The sequence below is a fragment of the Mustelus asterias genome, chromosome 29, assembly GCF_964213995.1.
Source record: "Mustelus asterias chromosome 29, sMusAst1.hap1.1, whole genome shotgun sequence".
Taxonomy (NCBI): Eukaryota; Metazoa; Chordata; class Chondrichthyes; order Carcharhiniformes; family Triakidae; genus Mustelus; species Mustelus asterias.
Window position 1 is genome coordinate 3,019,696 of NC_135829.1, and position 19,453 is coordinate 3,039,148.

Sequence of the window (19,453 nt, forward strand, 5' to 3'; positions counted from 1 at the left end):
TCACCATGGTAGGCTTCTGCAGAAAATGCAGATGTATGGGATTGGGGGTGATCTAGGAAATTGGATCAGGAATTGGCTAGCGGATAGGAAACAGAGGGTGGTGGTTGATAGTAAATATTCATCATGGAGTGCGGTTACAAGTGGTGTACCTCAGGGATCTGTTTTGGGGTCACTGCTGTTTGTAATATTTATTAATGATCTGGATGAGGGTATAGTTGGGTGGATTAGCAAATTTGCTGATGACACCAAAGTCGGTGGTGTGGTAGACAGTGAGGAAGGGTGTCGTAGTTTGCAGGAAGACTTAGACAGGTTGCAAAGTTGGGCCGAGAGGTGGCGGATGGAGTTTAATGCGGAGAAGTGTGAGGTAATTCACTTTGGTAGGAATAACAGATGTGTTGAGTATAGGGCTAACGGGAGGACTTTGAATAGTGTGGAGGAGCAGAGGGATCTAGGTGTATGTGTGCATAGATCCCTGAAAGTTGGGAATCAAGTAGATAAGGTTGTTAAGAAGGCATATGGTGTCTTGGCGTTTATTGGTAGGGGGATTGAATTTAGGAGTCGTAGCGTTATGTTGCAACTGTACACAACTCTGGTGCGGCCGCACTTGGAGTACTGTGTGCAGTTCTGGTCCCCACATTACAGGAAGGATGTGGAGGCTTTGGAGAGGGTGCAGAGGAGGTTTACCAGGATGTTGCCTGGTATGGAGGGGAGATCCTATGAGGAGAGGCTGAGGGATTTGGGATTGTTTTCGCTGGAAAGGCGGCGGCTAAGAGGGGATCTTATTGAAACATATAAGATGATTAGAGGTTTAGATAGGGTGGATAGTGATAGCCTTTTTCCTCTGATGGAGAAATCCAGCACGAGGGGGCATGGCTTTAAATTGAGGGGGGGTAGTTATAGAACCGATGTCAGGGGTAGGTTCTTTACCCAGAGGGTGGTGAGGGATTGGAATGCCCTGCCAGCATCAGTAGTAAATGCGCCTAGTTTGGGGGCGTTTAAGAGATCCGTAGATAGGTTCATGGACGAAAAGAAATTGGTTTAGGTTGGAGGGTCACAGTTTTTTTTTAACTGGTCGGTGCAACATCGTGGGCCGAAGGGCCTGTTCTGCGCTGTAATGTTCTATGTTCTATGTTCTATGTTCTATGTAATCTCCTCCAGTCCCTACACCCCTCCCTATCTCTGTAATCTCCTCCAGTCCCTACACCTGTCCCTATCTCTGTAATCTCCTCCAGTCCCTACGATACTCCCTATCCCTGTAATCTCCTCCAGTCCCTACAACCCTCCTAGATCTTTGCAGCCTCCAATTCTAGCCCCTCCCTATTCCTGATTTTAATCGCTTTATCATTATCGTTGGTGCTTTCAACTGGTGGAGCCTAAGCTTTGCGATCCCCTCCCTAAACATCTCTGCCTCTCCACCTCCTTTAAAATGCTTCTTAAAATATAACTCTGTGAGTAAGCTTTTACTTGCCACTCCTAACAGCTGCTAATGTGGCTCATGTTAAATCTTGTTCAATAATTATTCTTGTGAAGGGGCGGCACGGTGGCACAGCGGTTAGCACTGCTGCCTCACAGCGCAAAGGACCCGGGTTCGATTCCCAGCTTGAGTCATTGTGGAGTCTGCACGTTCTCCCCGTGTCTGCGTGGGTTTCCTCCGGGTGCTCCGGTTTCCTCCCACAGTCCGAAAGACGTGCTGGATTGGCCGTGCTAAATTCTCCCTCAGTGTATCTGAACAGGCGCCGGAGTGTGGTGACTAGGGGATTTTCACAGTAACTTCATTTCAGCGTTAATGTAAGTGTACTTGTGACATGAATAAATAATGATGTGGAGATGTCGGCGTTGGACTGGGGTGGGCACAGTAAGAAGTCTCACAGCACCAGGGTAAAGTCCAATAGGTTTATTTGGAATCACGAGCTTTTGGAGCGCCGCTCCTTCATCATAGAATCAAATTATAGAATCCCTGCAGTGCAGAAGGAGGCCATTCGGCCCATCGAGTCTGCACCGGCCACAATCCCACCCAGACCCTATTCCCGTAATCCCACATATTTACCCTAGCTAATCCACCTGACACTTGGGTCAATTTAGCACGGCCAATGCACCCTAACCAGCACGTCTTTCGGACTGTGGGAGGAAACCGGAGCACCCGGAGGAAACCCACGCAGACACGGGGAGAACGTGCAGACAGCGACCCGAGGCCAGAATTGAATCCGGGTCCCTGACGCTGTGAGGCAACAGTGCCAACCACTGTGCCACCGTGCCACCATCAGATGAGTAAATAAATAAACAAAGAAACAAACATCGGATATAGTACACTGGAAGAGCTAGTGTGATGACTTCAGCCAGACTAATGAGGTTTGCTTGCTCGAGTATGAACTACCTGGTGAGTCCTAGCCTACGGCCATACTAGTCTAAAAACTCCCGATCTCGTCTGAACTCAAAAGCTAAGCAGACTCAGGTCTGGTTAGTACTTGGATGGGAGACCGCCTGGGAATACCAGGTGCAGTAGGAAAGCACAAAAAGAGGTACCTGATGGAGTCCTAATTGATGGTTAAATCAGGGAGCCTCACGCTCCCTATTTAAAGCAGGTGTGTCAGACTCTCTGCCTGCATTCAGCAGGGAGCGACTGGAGAGCTGGCTGTGTACAGATGTATGGTGTAAATAAAGTAACTTGGTGACGGGACTTTCGCCTCCGTGGAGTTATTACAGCTAGGTAAATGCAGGCTACCATTCTTATGCACAAGACATGAGTGAACACAATCCAGTTCCCAGTGACAAAGAGCAGGGGAACTGTTCCGAATTTGGCATCAATTAGCCGCCTGATATAATAGGGGCTGGGATGGGATGGGATGGGATGGGATGGGATGGGTTGGGATGGGATGGGATGGGATGGGTTGGGATGGGATGGGATGGGATGGGATGGGATGGGATGGGATGGGATGGGATGGAATGGGATGGATGGCACACAGAGGGAAGAGGGATTGTCCTCCATGTAGGAGCGGGGCTCCACTCAGTCTCTGCAACAATGACAGTGGCTGATGTGGGAAGCCGTGTGTGTATACTGCAGCAGAAACCCAGCCTGCCACTGGGATAGCAATACCAGTAAACAGCTGAGAGGAATCACGGAGTGGAGGGTGATTGGATCATTTTTGACACCATTAAACTAAACTACAGCTGTCAAGCAGACTGAAGGAATATTTAAAAAAACGGAATTGGTCGCACTTCATTGCAAACAGGATGCACTTGGCTCAGCTAATGGCTCTCACAAGAGTGGAACAGAAATGGAAAAACAAGGTTCTCTTTTCAATCCCATTAGCACCTAAGCACCGATCGACACTCCTGCAGCTCGCCTTTGGGATGAGTGTAAACCAGGCTTTTCAAAGGATGATCTGCCCGGGCATAGAGCGTGCTGTTAAACAAAGATCCCAAGAACATGAATAACATACGCACGAGATGCACTGGGGAGAATGGCTGGCACAGAAGCAGCTCTGACTCTGCCAACAGCACTAATACAGACAGTGTTGGCAACACTGCTGCTGTCCCTTCCTCTGCCCGTGTTAACCCACTGCCTCCAGTGCCCGGGTTACCACTGAATCCTACAGTGCAGAAGGAGGCCATTCGGCCCACCGACCACAATCCCACCCAGGCCCGATCCCCGCAGCGGCACGGTGGCACAGTGGTTAGCACTGCTGCCTCACAGCGCCAGGGACCTGGGTTCGATTCCCGGCTCGGGTCACTCTCTGTGTAGGGTTTGCACGTTCTCCCCGTGTCTGCGTGGGTTTCCTCCGGGTGCTCCGGTTTCCTCCCACAGTCCGAAAGATGTGCGGGTTAGGTTGATTGGCCATGCTAAATTGCCCCTTAGTTTTACTAGGGGGACTAGCTAGGGTAAATGCATGGGGTTATGGGGATAGAGCCTGGGTAGGATTGTGGTCAGCACAGGCTCGATGGGCTGAATGGCCTCCTTCTGCACTGTAGAAGTTCTATGACTCAATGAAAGCTTGGTCAGAAAGGCAGATGTAAAGGAGCGTCTTCAAGGAGGAGAGAGAGGAGGAGGGAGGGAAATCCTGAGCTTGAGGGCTCAGCCAGCTGAAGGCACGGCCAATCTACCTAACCCGCACGTATTTGGGCTGTGGGAGGAAACCCACGCAGACACGAGGAGAACGTGCAGACTCTGCACAGACAGTGACCCAAGGCTGGAATCGAACCCAGGTCCCTGGCGCTGCGAGGCAGCAGTGCTAACCACTGTGCTACCCACTGCCTCCACTGCCCATGTTAATCCACCTCAGAAACACACATCTGCAGCCAGGGGGCAGAACCACTTTCCAAGGCACCATGCCCATTACCAGAGGTTTTCCTGCTTCCCATCTTTGCATCAGGGAAGCTCCCACAACAACAACTTACATTAGGATGACGACATTAATGTAACAAAATGACCTGAGGTGCTACATAGGTACGTAACTAAATAAAATGTGACATTCGACCAGGAGATACTGGATGGCCGGCACGGTGGCACAGTGGGTTAGCACAGCTACCTCACAGCGCCAGGGACCCAGGTTCGATTCCCGACTTGTGTGGAGTTTGCACCTTCTCCCCATGTCTGCGTGGGTTTCCTCCGGGTGCTCCGGTTTCCTCACACAGTCCAAAGATGTGCAGGTTAGGTGGATTGGCCGTGCTAAATTGCCCCTTAGTGTCAGGGGGATTAGTTAGGGCCAATATGTGGGGTTATGGGGATAGGATCTGGGTGTAATTGTGGTCAGTGCAGACTTGATGGGCCGAATGGTTTCCTACTGCACTGTTGGGATTCTATGATTTAGGCCTCAGCCAGCTGAAAGCTTGGTCAGAAAGGCAGGTTTCAAGGAGTGTCTTTAAGGAGGAGAGACAGGAGGAGGGGATGAGGGAGGGAATTCCAGGGCTCTAGGGCTGAGCCAGTTAAAGGCACGGCCGCCAATGGTGGAAGAATGAAAAGCAAGAATGCACAAGAGCTCAGGATTAGAGGAGGGCAGGTTTCTCAGGGGATTATGGGGCTGGAGGAGGCTATGGCTGTATAATGTGGGGCTGGAGGAGGCTATGGCTGTATAATGTGGGGCTGGAGGAGGCTATGGCTCCTCCAGCCCCACATTATACAGTGGTGACACGGGCTCCCACTGAGCCACGACAAACCTTGGAAACCAGAAGTGGACATTCCCGATGCTTTACGCTTCACAACCGGGTGGCACAAAGCATGAATGTAGAACTCCAAATTCCAGGCAGGCCTGAGATCAGTTAACCCCAACACAGAACAGGAACCACGGCCAAGCTGTTACTGGTCTGCATACAAACTTCCAAATCAGGAGCAGGAGTCGGCCATTGGCCCCTCGAGCCTGCTCCCCACATTGGATAAGATCACAGCCGATCTGAGTGTCATCACAACCCCAATTTCTGCCTAACCTTTGACTCTCTTGTGAGTGAAGGATCTATCTACCTCTGCCTTGAACATATGTGTGGATGCATAATGAATCAAATGCATAACGCTGCTACTCATAGGCTGGACATACGGAGATCGAGACCGGGGCAACATGGTGGCACAGTGGTTAGCATTGCTGCCTCACACCGCCAGGGACCTGGGTTCAATTCCCGGCTTGGGTCACTGTCTGTGTGGAGTTTGCACATTCTCCCCGTGTCTGCGTGGGTTTCTCCGGGTGATCTGGTTGCCTCCCACAGTCCAAAGATATGCGGGTTAATCGGATTGGCCATGCTAAATTGCCCCTTAGTGCCCAAAGATGTGCAGATTAGGTGGATTGGCCATGCTAAATTGTCCCTTAGTGTCCAAAGATGTGCAAGTTAAGTGGATTGGCCATGCTAAATTGCCCCTTAGTGTCCGAAGATGTGTAGGTTAGGTGGATTGGCCATGCTAAATTGTCCCTTAATATCCAAAGATGTGCAGGTTAGGCGGATTGGCCATGCTAAATTGCCCCTTAGTGTCCAAAGATGTGCAGGTTGGGTGGATTGGCCATGCTAAATTATCCCTTAGTGTCAGGGGATTAGCAGGGTAAATGTGTGGGGTTATGGGGATAGGACCTGGGTGGGATGTTGTCGGTGCAGATTTGATGGGCCGAATGGCCTCCTCCTGCACTGTCGGGGTTCTATGAGTGGAGGGCTTGGGCCCTCCTGATGATTATTTAAATCATGGTGAATCAATACCCTCCTGTCTCTCATTAAATGGAAAGATCACTGTCAGTTCCACCTGGAGCTATGGATATCCTTAAACACAAATCAATAACCATTGTGCTGAGGAATATAATTAACTTGGAAATGTCATTAATTCCTGTTAGTTTTCTCACAGACTCTGAAATGGAATCTTTAGCAGCCCCTCTCCTGGGTCTGAACATAGCAATACAGCAGATATGTACAGTCATTGCCAGAGACACTATTATTACATCATAGCAGGGATATCTTTACCCCGAACCCTTCAGCTGCCGGGATGCATGGAAACTCCAGTCTCGCAGGGAGAATGGTTTGGTGAGATTTCAGCACATTCTGGAGCAAGCACCAACATTACAGCAATAAACCGACTCAAACATTGAGGAGGCTACATTGCACAGTCCTCAAAAATAGGTCGCAAGGATGGTGATGCGTGATTAACCCACAGCCATTCGAGGGGATGCAGGTTGTGATTGCTACCCTGTAAATTATAACCATTGCCGCACTCGGCTACTGCGGATAACCATGGAGTCAAACCCCAAGACCTGGAAGCGTTGCAAGAAGTTCAATGACCTCACTTGAAAGGTCAAGGTCAGTGAAGACATTGCCACATGTGGGTGGCACAGCGGTTAGCGCTGCTGCCCCACAGCGCCAGGGACCCGGGTTCGATTCCCAGCCTTGGGTCACTGTCTGTGCGGAGTCTGCACGTTCTCCCCGTGTCTGCGTGGGTTTGCTCTGGGCGCTCCGGTTTGCTCCCACAGTCCGTAAGAAGTGCTGGTTAGGGTGCATTGCCTGTGCTAAATTCTCCCTCAGTGTACCCGAACAGGCGCCTGAGTGTGGCGACTCAGATTTTCACAGTAACTTCATTGCAGTGTTAATATAAGCCTTACTTGTGACACTAAGAAATAAAGCCTTATTTCACGCACTTACCACTGCAGACTCACAGCGTGTACACACTGTGTGCTATTTAACTGTGGCGGGCAAACCGCGCAAACACATTGTACAATGATACACTGCCTTCTCTCTTGTAGAAGAATGTGGCCCCATCAAAAGCAGCAGCAACAGTTCACCAATAGGGGGCAGGCATGGCCAAATGTGCTCAGCCCCATTGAGGAAGTGGTATTGGGATTGATGGAGCCTCACTGAGGCAGTGCTTGGTGGAATGGCTAAAGCAGCGCCAATGATTATATGTTTACACCGAATGTACCTTCCCACATCCCAATTCACCCCCATTCCACAGCCTGTTATTATTTACAATCTGCAGACAGTGATGGGTACCTGCTTCCTCCCATAACCTCTAAAGCCCTTGGGTTAACAAGAATTTATCAACCTCCATGAAGTGTCACTTGCTGACCATCTCGTTTGCAGACATGTTTCCGAAGCTCATTGCGGAAATGTCTACCCCTCATGGCGGCACGGTGATTAGCACTGCTGCCACACAGCGCCAGGGACCCGGGTTCGATTCCCGGCCTCGGGTCACTGTCTGTGTGGAGTTTGCACCTTCTCCCCGTGTCTGCGTGGGTTTCCTCCGGGTGCTCCGGTTTCCTCCCACAGTCCAAAGATGTGCGTGGGTTAGGTGGATTGGCCGTGCTAAATTGCCCCTTAGTGTCAGGGGAGACTAGCTAGGGTAAACGCACGGGGTTATGGGGATAGGGCCTGGGTGGGATTGTGATCGGTGCAGACTCGATGGGCCGAATGGCCTCCTTCTGCACTGTAGGATTCTATGATTGTCAGACAAGCCCCTCATCCCACACTCCCACAGAAATAGTTCCGCTCCATCAGCGCAATCAGTTCCCCTCAATAACTTGAACATTTTGATCAAATCACCCTTTAAATTTATAAATTCCAGGGAATAAAATCCTAGTTTATGTAACCTGTCATCGTAATTTAATCCTTGGACTCCAGGAATCATTCCGTTAAATCATTCTATCTTCCCCAAGGTCAAATTGGACAGACAGAGAGGGAGAGGGAGAGGGAGGGCGAACAAAGGACGGTACAGCGCAGGAACAGGCCTTTTGGCCCTCCAAGCCTGCTCCAATCATGATGCCCGACTGAACTAAAACCGTATGCACTTACGGAGTCCGTATCCCTCCATTCACATCCTATTCATGTATTTGTCTAGTTGCCCCTTAAGTGCTGCTATTGTACAGAGAGAGAGAGGAGGGGAATGAGAGAAAGAGTGGAGGGAGACGAACAGAGAAGATTTTTATTTTTATTGTCTTTATTGTATCACAAGTAGGTTTACATTAACACTGCAATGAAGTTACTGTGAAAATCCCCTGGTCGCTACATTCCGGCGCCGGTTCAGGTAACACTGAGGGAGAATTTAGCATGGCCAATTCACCTAACCAGCACGTCTTTCGGGACTGTGGGAGGAAACTGGAGCACCCGGAGGAAACCCACGCAGACACGGGGAGAATGTGCAGACTCCACACAGACAGTGACCTGAGCCGGGAATCGAACCCGGGTCTCTGGCGCTGTGAGGAAGCAGTGCTAACCCACTGTGCCACCGTGCCACCCCTTTGGAGTGTGGGAGGAAACCGGAGCACCCGGAGGAAACCTACGCAGACACGGGGAGAACGTGCAGACTCCAGACAGACAGTGACCCGAGCCGGGAATCGAACCCGGGTCCCTGGCGCTGTGAGGTTGGCCGTGCTAACCAGAAGAGAGAGAGAAAAGAGGGAGATGAGACAAACAGAGCAAGGAAAGAGATGGCGGGAAGGGAGAGACAGAGAGAGAGAGAGAGAGGGAAGCCAGTTCACCATCCCCAAAGTGGCCTATAACAGTTTCAACACCTACAAGTTTATGATTTAGCAGCCATTTTCAAATCCCAGAGAAACACTAGGCTTTAAGAGCCACAAAGAGGAGTCTCTAGCCAGACTCAACATCACATTGAATAAGCTTGTGAGTATTTCAGGATGCTGTCACTGAGGCATTCAGTGTAATAGGAAGCAGAGGAACTGATTGTAAGCTCCATCTCGTCGATTTGAGTGATACATTTTATTAAATGTCATCCTCTTTTTTTTCCCTCTGCTAAGCCCGCGATGATATTGTAATATAATAGACAAGGAAGATGACACTCATTGAGTGATGTTGCTGTCAGTGAACCTGCATGCATCACTGCGCACCAGAAAGATGTTCACACAAGCTTAATAATAGCACCATTACGGTGGAATAACAGAAACTGGTCTGGATATTTACAGTAGGATCTTTCATAGCCAGAGCTCTTTTGTAGCGTCGCAGTGCGATGCGTATCTCCGGTCCCTGAGCAAAGAGAGGATACTGTTGCCCTTGTGAAGGTATAAAGGTGAATAATGAAGGTGATCTAGGAGATGGGTTGACCTTTACTGTGCCAGTTTCCTCCTCACCTCCTCTCCTGAAGGCACCGACTCACTACAAACCGATTTTACAGTCTGTATCCTGGCAAATGCCTCGCCCAATGGCCACAGTTCATGTAAGAACCTGGACGTATATCTGGGAGGGATTTTGTGGCCGCTCTTGCCCCAAGGCCAGAGAATCCTGCCCGAGCTTTGCATAGTCCGTGTCCCGCCCACTACGATTCCCGAGGCGGGCGGGACAGGAAAATTCTGCCCAGAGTGTCAATAGGCAGTTTTAACAAACAGCCCATCACAACCAGGTTCAATCCTGTTCTTAATCGAAACCGCAACTTCCCAGTCTATGCCTGGCTTTGATCAACGCAGGACGTACCTTCTCCACAATTAAAAATAAACTCTATCAAGGAGTGATGCTGGAAAAGTTCAACATGTTGCCTTCCTATCACTAGATTGAGTTGACGGGCCTTCTTCTTGACCCAGTGAGGTCCTAGAACATAGAACATTACAGCGCAGTACAGGCCCTTCGGCCCTCGATGTTGCGCCGACCAGTGAAACCAATCTAAAGCCCCTCTAATCTACACTATTCCTATATCATCCATATGTTTATCCAATAACCATTTGAATGCTCTTAATGTCCTGGTGATGATATTGCTGCCACAGGAGTGTGGCGTTCTAATGAGATCGAAGGAATGCCGATATATGTCCGGTCTGAATAGTAGTTTGTCTGGAGGGAACTTGGGAATGATGGTGTTGCCAAGACTTAGGATAGGTTTGGTTGATTGGCCATTCTAAATTGCCCCTTAGTGTCCTGGGATGTGTATGCTAGAGGGATTAGCAGAGTAAATATGTGGGGTTTTGGGGATAGGTCTGGGTGGGACTGTGGTCGGTGCAGACTTGATGGGCCAAATGGCCTCCTTCTGCACTGTAGGGTTTCCAGTTGGCTGCTATTGTCCTCGGTGAAAGAGGGTGGGTTTGTTTTCTTGGGCAGTGAAACAGCCAGCTAATTCATTCAAGTTCCTGGAATCCTTTTTTACCTCCCTCTACAGAACCCGCACGCCAGTGGGGTGACGCTGGGCAAAGAGGTTTCTAGGAGTAATACAGTCCAAACTATTTGATATTTGTGGGGTTGGCCTTTCAATACCTAATGCCTTCTTGTTCCCATTTTCTTGTTGCAAAATGTCCTTCCCTCAGGTTGTTAAACAGTTTGTGGAGTGTTATTTTCCTCTCTGCTGTTGGGAATGTTGACTTGGGCGTCTCTCAGTAGCATGCCAACAGCAGAGAGGAAAATGTTATTTTCCTCTCTGCTGTTGACATGCTACTGAGAGACGCAAGAACAGTTCTGGTCTACAAAGAGTGCGCTAATCGCAACACTACAGTTGCCCACTGAGACAATAGCCTAGTGGTATTATCGCTAGACTATTAATCCAGAAACGCAGCTAATGTTCTGGGGGACCCGGGTTCGAATCCCGCCACGGCAGATGGTGGAATTTGAATTCAATAAAAAAATCTGGAATTAAGAATCTACTGATGACCATGAAACCATTGTCGATTGTTGGAAAAACCCATCTGGGTCACTAATGTCCTTTAGGGAAGGAAATCTGCTGTCCTTACCCGGTCTGGCCAACATGTGACTCCAGCAATGTGGTTGACTCTCAACTGCCCTCGGGCAACTAGGGATGGGCAATAAATGCTGGCCCAGCCAGCGACGCCCATGTCCCACGGATGAATATAAAAAATACACAACCCCAACTCCCGATCACCACCCAGTGACCCCGGCTAGCACGCGGGTGGATATGTGCTCACAGATACATTCAGAATCAGGCTAACATTGAGAGAAATTTCAATGGGCAATCTCACCGTGTGAGCTGATCATAGAATCCTACAGTGCAGAAAGAGGCCATTCGGCCCATCGAGTCTGCACCAACCCCAATCCCACCCAGGCCCTATCCACATATCCCTACATATTTACCCACTCACCCCTCTAACCTGTGCATCCCGGGACGCTAAGGGGCAATTTAGAATGGCCAATCAACCTAGCCCGCACATCTTTGGACAGTGGGAGGAAACCGGAGCATCCGGAGGAAACCCACGCAGACACGGGGAGAATGTGCAAACTCCACACAGACAGCGATCCGAACCGGGAATCGAACCCAGGTCCCTGGAGCTGTGAAGCAGCAGTGCTAACCACTGTGCTACAGTGCCGCCAAGACCAGCATCATAAGATAATCTTATGATGCTGGTCTTGGTGCTCTGAGACGTGTCCCAAGCAGCAGCAGCAATAATAAATACAACATTAATCAGGTTTGGCCTCTGGGACAATTGAATAAAGCAAGGTGCAAAATGAATTTTGAAACCCATAAATCAAATTTTTTAAATCCCACAATAGCTGCAGTAGAGTTATTGAAATATTCCGCCAGCATATACTTACAGCTTTGCTCACTAAATTTTAACTTTTTCCCTGTTTATTTCAATGCATCAGTGAAGAGGCTCAAAAATCAAGATATCATGGCGCCGGTTTTTAATGAGAAGCATGGTGGCACAGTGGGTTAGCGCTGCTGCCTCGCAGCGCCAGGGACCCAGGTTCGATTCCCGGCTTGGGTCACTGTCTGTGTGGAGTTTGCACGTTCTCCCCGTGTCTGCGTGGGTTTCCTCCGGGTGCTCCGGTTTCCTCCCACAGCCACAGATGTGTGGGTTAGGGTGCATTGGCCGTGATAAATTGATCCTTAGTGTCCACAGATGTGCAGCTTGGTCTGGGGCTCCTGCTCTTCCCAAGACCGCAAGGAACTACAAAAGGTCGTGAATGTAGCCCAGTCCACCACACAAACCAGCCTCCCATCCATTGACTCTGTCTACACTTCCCGCTGCCTCGACAAAGCAGCCAGCATAATTAAGGACCCCCCCACGCACCCCGGACATTCTCTCTTCCACCTTCTTCTCTCGGGAGAAAGATACAAAAGTCTGAGGTCACGTACCAACCGACTCAAGAACAGCTTCTTCCCTGCTGCCATCAGACTTTTGAATGGAATTACCTTGCATTAAGTTGATCTTTCTCTACACCCTAACTATGACTGTAACACCACATTCTGCACCCTCTCCTTTCCTTCTCTATGAACCGTATGCTTTGTCTGTATAGCGTGCAAGAAACAATGCTTTTCACTGTATGTTAATACACGTGACAATAATAAATCAAATCAAATCAGATTAGGTGGATTGGTCATGCTAAATTGCCCCTTAGTGTCAGGGGAATTAGCAGGGTAAATACGTGGGGTCACAGGGATAGGGCCTGGGTGGGACTGTGGTCAGTGCAGGCTCGATGGGCCGAATAGCTTCTTCCTGTACTGAAGGGATTCTACATTTCTATAATGCTCCACTCTCAATGGAGCTGGGTTCACGTTGGCGGGCAATCCCATAGCTACCCTCCACAGGAAACTACTTAACTACAGAAGCTCTCAGAATTAGGCCTGAACGTTTCTTCACCCAATGTACTTGTCATGTACTTCCCAAAGCTCAAATGGCAGAGGAACTGAATAGTTACTTTGCATCAGTCTTCACGGTGGAAGACACCAATGGGATGCCAGAGCTCCAGGAGAGTCAGGGGGCACAGGTGAGTGCAGTGACCATCACTAAGGAGAAGGTTCTGGGGAAACTGAAAGGTCTGAAGGTGGATAAATCACCTGGACCGGATGGACTACACCCCAGGGTTCGAAAAGAGATCACTGAGGAAATTGTGGAGGCATTGGTGGTGATCTTTCAGGAATCACTGGAGGCAGGGAGGGTCCCAGAGGACTGGAAAGTAGCGAATGTAACACCGCTGTTTAAGAAGGGAGGGAGGCAGCAGACGGGAAATTATAGGCCTGTTAGCCTGACTTCAGTCATTGGCAAGACTTTAGAGTCCATTATTAAAGATGAGATCGCGGAGTACTTGGAAGTGCATGATAAAGTAGGACTGAGTCAGCACGGCTTTGTCAAGGGGAGGTCATGTCTGGCAAATCTGTTAGAGTTCTTTGAGGAGGTAACAAGGAAGTTAGATAAAGGAGAACCAGTGATTTATTTAGATTTCCAAAAGGCCTTTGACAAGGTGCCGCATAGGAGACTGTTAAATAAGTTAAGAACCCATGGTGTTAAGGGTAAGATCCTGGCATGGATAGAGGATTGGCTGACTGGCAGAAGGCAGAGTGTGGGGATAAAGGGGTCTTTCTCAGGATGGCAGCCGGTGACTAGTGGTGTGCCTCGGGTCGGTGCTGGGACCACAACTTTTCACAATATACATTAACGATTTGGAGGAAGGAGCTGAAGGCACTGTTGCTAAGTTTGCAAACAATACAAAGATATGTAGAGGGACAGGTAGTATTGAGGAAGCAGGGGGGCTGCAGAAGGACTTGGACAGGTTAGGGGAGTGGGCAAAGAAGTGGCAGATGGAATACAATGTGGAAAAGTGTGCGGTTATGCACTTTGGAAGGAGGAATGGAGGCATAGACTATTTTCTAAATGGGAAAATGCTTAGCAAATCAGAAACACAAAGGGACTTGGGAATCCTTGTTCAAGATTCTCTTGAGGTTAAAGTGCAGGTTCAGTCGGCAGTTAGGAAGGCAAATGCAATGTTAGCATTCATGTCGACAGGGCTAGAATACAAGAGCAGGGATGTACTTCTGAGGCTGTATAAGGCTCTGATCAGACCCATTTGGAGTATTGTGAGCGGTTTTAGGCCCCATATCTAAGGAAGGGTGTGCTGGCCTTGGAAAGGGTCCAGAGGAGGTTCACAAGGACGATCCTTGGAATGAAGAATTTGTCACATGAGGAACGGTTGAGAACTCTGGGTCTGTGCTAGTTGGAATTTAGAAGGATGAAGGGAGATCTTATTGAAACTTACAGGATACTGGAAGGCCTGGATAGAGTGAACATTAGTAGGAAAAACTAGAACCAGAGGGCACAACCTCAGGCTAAAGGGACGATCCTTTAAAACAGAGATGAGGAGGAACTTTTTCAGCCAGAGATTGGTGAATCTGTGGAAGTCTTTGCCACAGAGGGCTGTGGAGGCCAGGTCATTGAGTGTCTTTAAGACAGAGATAGATAAGTTCTTGATTAATAAGGGGGTCAGGGGTTATGGGAAAAGGTAGGAGTGTGGGAATGAGAAAAATATCAGCCATGATTGAATGGTGGAGCAGACTCAATGGACCAAGTGGCCTAATTCTGCTCCTATGTCTTATGGTCCTATGGTCTTAGAGTAAGGGTAACATACTGGCATGGGTTGAACATTGGCTAGCTAACAGGAAACAGAGAGTAGGCATAAATGAGCCATTTTTTGGTTGGCAGGTTGTGCTGAGTGGTGTGCCACAGGGGGATCAGTGCTCTGGCCTCAACTCTTTACAATCTATATAACTGATTTGGATGAAGGGACAGATGGCATGTTTGCTAAATTTGTTGATGACACAAAGACAGGCTGGAAAGTAGGTTTTGAAGCAGACACAAGGAGGTTACAAAGGGGTAGGTTCGGTGAGTGCACAAAGATCTGGCAAATCGAATATTTTGGACGGGATTTTATAACTTCGCTCGAGCAAGACCGGAAATTCCCACCCAAGGTCAACGGACATTTCCGTTGTCCGCCCCTCGCCCGCTCCGATTCTGTGGTGTGCAGGGTGGCAGAGCTCCGGCCAAGGTGGCAAAGTGTGAAATTGCTGTTTTTGGCAGGAAAAATAATGAAGCATTTTATCTAAATGGTGAGGGATTGCAGAGCTTGGAGATGCAGAGGGATCTGGGTATCCTAGTGCATAAAGTTAGTATGCAGCAACTAGCAAAGCTAATAGAATGTTATCATTTATTGTGACGGGAATCGACTACAAGGGTATGGAGGTTATGCTTCAGTTCTACAGGGCATTGATGAAACCACATCTGGAGTACCGTGTACGAACTGGTCTCTTTACTGGAAGCAGTTCAGGGAAGGTTTACTAGATTAATATCAGGAATGGGTGGGTTGTCTTATGAGGAAAGGTTGGACAGACTGGACTTGTATCCGCTGGAGTTTAGAAGAATGAGAGGTGAAAAGTATAAGATCCTGTGGTGGGTATTGACAGAGTGGATGTGGAAATAATGTTTCCTCTTGTGGGAGAAGTAGGGGAAAATAAGGAATTGCTCCTTTGAGACAGAGATGAAGTTTTTTTTCTCTCGGAGGGTTGTGAAATCTCTTCCTCAAAAGATGGTTGAGGCAAAATCTTTGAATATTTTTAAGGCAGAGGTAGATTGATCCTTGGTAAGCAAGGGGGTGAAAGGTTATCAGGGTTAGGCAGGAATGTGAAGTGAGGGTAAAATTAGATCAGCCATGATCTTATTGAATGGTGGAGCAAGCTGGACGGGCCGAGTGGCTTTCTCCTTGTATGTTGGTATGTTTGAGCCTGGTCAATGAGCAGTGGAGAGAACTCCAGTTTCTTCTTTTGCGATGGCTGAGGTGACCTCATTCAGTTTGACCTTTCTCGTGAGCTAAGGCTCAGTGCACTCTGATTTCAGAGTCAGATACTGCTGGGTTCAAGTCTCCTTCCTGATAATTGAGAATAGAATCCAAGTTGACACCCCAAATCAGCACTGAGGAAGGGCCACCCTTCAGATAAACTGTTTTTTTTTTATTCATTCGTGGGACATGGGTGTCGCTGGCTGGGCCAGCATTTATTGCCCATCCCTAGTTGCCCTTGGAGGGCAGTTGAGAGTCAACCACATTGCTGTGGCACTGGAGTCACATGTAGGCCAGACCGGGTAAGGACGGCAGATTTCCTTCCCTAAAGGACACTAGTGAACCAGATGGGTTTTTCCAACAATGGTTTCATGGTCATCAGTAGATTCTTAATTCCAGATATTTTTGATTGAATTCAAATTCCACCATCTGCCGTGGCGGGATTCGAACCCGGGTCCCCCAGAACATTAGCTGAGTTTCTGGATTAATAGTCTAGCCATCGCCTCCTCCCAAGACCAAGGCTCTGGCTGCAACTTCCAATGGATGTAAAACGTTCCATATCGCCACCATTGGAAGAGCGGGATAGCTCCCCCTGGTGTTCGGACTAATAGTTATCATAAAAGCAATATCAATAAAACTAACCATCTGGTCATTATCCCCATTTTAAAAATTCTTTCAGGGATGTGGGTGTCACTGGCTAGGCCCAGCATTTATTGTCCATTCCTAAGTACCCTTTGAGAAGATGATGGTGAGCTGCCTTCTTGAACCGCTGCAGTCCACGTGGTGTAGGTTCGCCCACTGTGCTGTTAGGGAGGAAGTTCCAGGAATTTGACCCAGCGACAGTGAAGAAACGGACGATATATTTCCAAGTCAGGATGGTGAGTGGCTTTGGGGGAACTTGCAGGTGGTGGTGTTCCTTGTCCTTCCAGATGGTGGAGTTTGCGGGTTTGGACGGTGGTGCTTAAGGAGCCTTGGAGAGTTGCTGCAGTGCATCTTGTAGATGGTACACGTTGCTGCCTCTGAGCGTCGGTGATGGAGAGACTGAATGTTTGTGGATGGGCTGCGCTTCATTGTTTATGGGAGCTTGCTATGTGTAAATTGGTGGCTGATTTTCCTGCAACAGTGACCACACAACGTGAGGTGGCACGGTGGCACAGTGGTTAGCACTGCTGCCTCACAGTGCCAGGGGCCCGGGTTCGATTCCAGCCTCGTGTTACTGTCTGTGCAGAGTCTGCCTGTTCTCCCCGTGTTTCCTCTGGGCGCTCCGGTTTCCTCCCACGGTCCAAAGATGTGCAGGTTAGGATGATTGGCCGTGCTAAATTGCCCCTTAATCTCCCAAGGTGTGTAGATTAGGGGGGTTAGCAGGGTAAATACCTGGGGTTACGGGGATAGGGTCTGGGTGGGATTGTGGTCGGTGCAGGCCCGATGGGCCAAATGGCCTCCTTCTGCACTGTAGGGATCCTATGATTCAATTCTATGAACATAAACAATCTGTAAAGTTCCTCCTTCCTTGCTTCACAGTGAGCTAACAAATGGAATTAGGAAATTGAATCTGAAGGAACCCTGTATTTTTGGAAGGCTTTGGGCATTTGTTCTGTACAACGATCTTTCCACCCAAGGTTTTTCCAATGCAAGCTGGAGGGCAATCAATGCACGGTGTTAATAACAGGCAAGGTGGATTCATCACGTTGCGACCAGCAGGTGCTGATTCTAACGGTGATTACAGAGGAATGGCTGTCAGTGCGAGTTTCAGGGATCACAGTGTGAATAGGAAAACGAGCTAGCTCTGAGCAGAAATGGAAAAGCAGCGGCAGAGGGAATCACAATTTATAGACACGGGAGCTGCTGCATTATCTTAGAGAGGGAGGGGTTGTAAAAATGAAAGATTACATCTTTCCCATAGCCTGGCCTCTGAGAGGGAGAGTTCTGATCTTCACGCTCGCTCTGCAATTTTCCAGCCACGCATTGCTCCTAGCACTTACACCGTAATACACAATTTATAAGTTCCCTTTATTCATGCAGGTTTGAATGTATGTTATTTGAATAACTTCATAGAATGATACGCCACAGGACGCTGCCATTCAACACATTGCACATTTGCAAGCTAGTGTTGTGTTATTGTTACTTTTATTCATTCATGGGACACGGGCGTCGCTCGCTGGCCAGCATTTATTGCCCATCCCTAGTTGCCCTGGGAGGGCAGTTGAGAGTCAACCACATTGCTGTGGCTCTGGAGTCACATGTAGGCCAGACCAGGTAAGGACGGCAGATTTCCTTCCCTAAAGGACATTAGTGAACCAGATGGGTTTTTCCGACAATCGACAATGGGTTTCATGGTCATCAGTAGATTTTTAATTCCAGATTTTTTTTTATTGAATTCAAATTCCACCATCTGCCGTGGCGGGATTCGAACGCCGGGTCCCCAGAACATTAGCTGAGTTTCTGGATTAATAGTCTCGCGATAATACCACTGGGCCATCGCCTCCCCAAACTGCAATGATATACCTTGGGCTTATTTACGGGCAGCACAGTGGCACAGTGGGGTTAGCACTGCTGCCTCACAGCGTCAGGGACCCGGGTTCGATTCCCGGCTCGGGTCACTGTCTGTGCGGATTCTGCACGTGTTCCCCGTGTCTGCGTGGGTTTCCTCCGGGTGCTCCGGTTTCCTCCCACAGTCCAAAAGACGTGCTGGTTAGGTACATTGGCCACGCTAAATTCTCCCTCAGTGTTACCCGAACAGGCACCAGGGAGTGGCGACTAGGGGATTTTCACAGTAACTTCATTGCAGTGTTAATGTAACCCTACTTGTGACACTGTTAAATAAACTTAAAACTTAAACTTAAAAAAAAGCTTAATTGGGTGGGGACCAATTACATCCAAATTAGACAGGGACTGGGGAATGCGGATTGGGAGCGGCTATTTGAGGGCAAATCCACATCTGACATGTGGGAGGCTTTTAAAGACCAGTTGATTGAAGTTCAGGACAGGCGTGCCCCCGTAAAAATGAAGGATAGAAATGGCAGGATTGGGGAACCGTGGCTGACAAGGGAAAGTGTGAGCTTCGTCAAAAGAAAAAAGGAAGCATATAATAGGTCTCGGCATCGGAAAACTGACAAAGCCCTCGGAGTAGAGTAAAGTAGGAAGGAACTTAAACATGGAATTAGGGAGGCTAAAAGGGGCCATGAAATGTCTTTAGCAAACAGGGTCAAGGAGAATCCCAAGGCATTTTATGCATATATGAGGAGCAAGAGGGTAGCAAGAGGAAGAGTAGGCCCACTTAAGGACAACGGAGGGAAGTTATGCGTGGAACCACAGGGAGTGGGTGAGATCCTTAATGAGCATTTTGTATCAGTCTTCACCAAGGAGAACGACATGACGGATGTCGAGGTCAGGGATAGGTGTGTGAACGCTCTAGAGAATGTCAATATATCAAAGGAGGAAGTGTTGAGTATCCTAAATTACATGAAGGTAGACAAGTCCCCGGGGCTGGATGGGATCTGTC

The 19,453-nt window shown here is 48.7% G+C and overlaps 1 pseudogene; it reads left to right on the forward strand.

The window, feature by feature from the left end:
- Positions 1 to 2,387: 2,387 nt before the first annotated feature.
- On the forward strand, positions 2,388 to 2,506 carry LOC144480597 (5S ribosomal RNA; annotated as a pseudogene).
- The last annotated feature ends 16,947 nt before the right edge of the window (positions 2,507 to 19,453 follow it).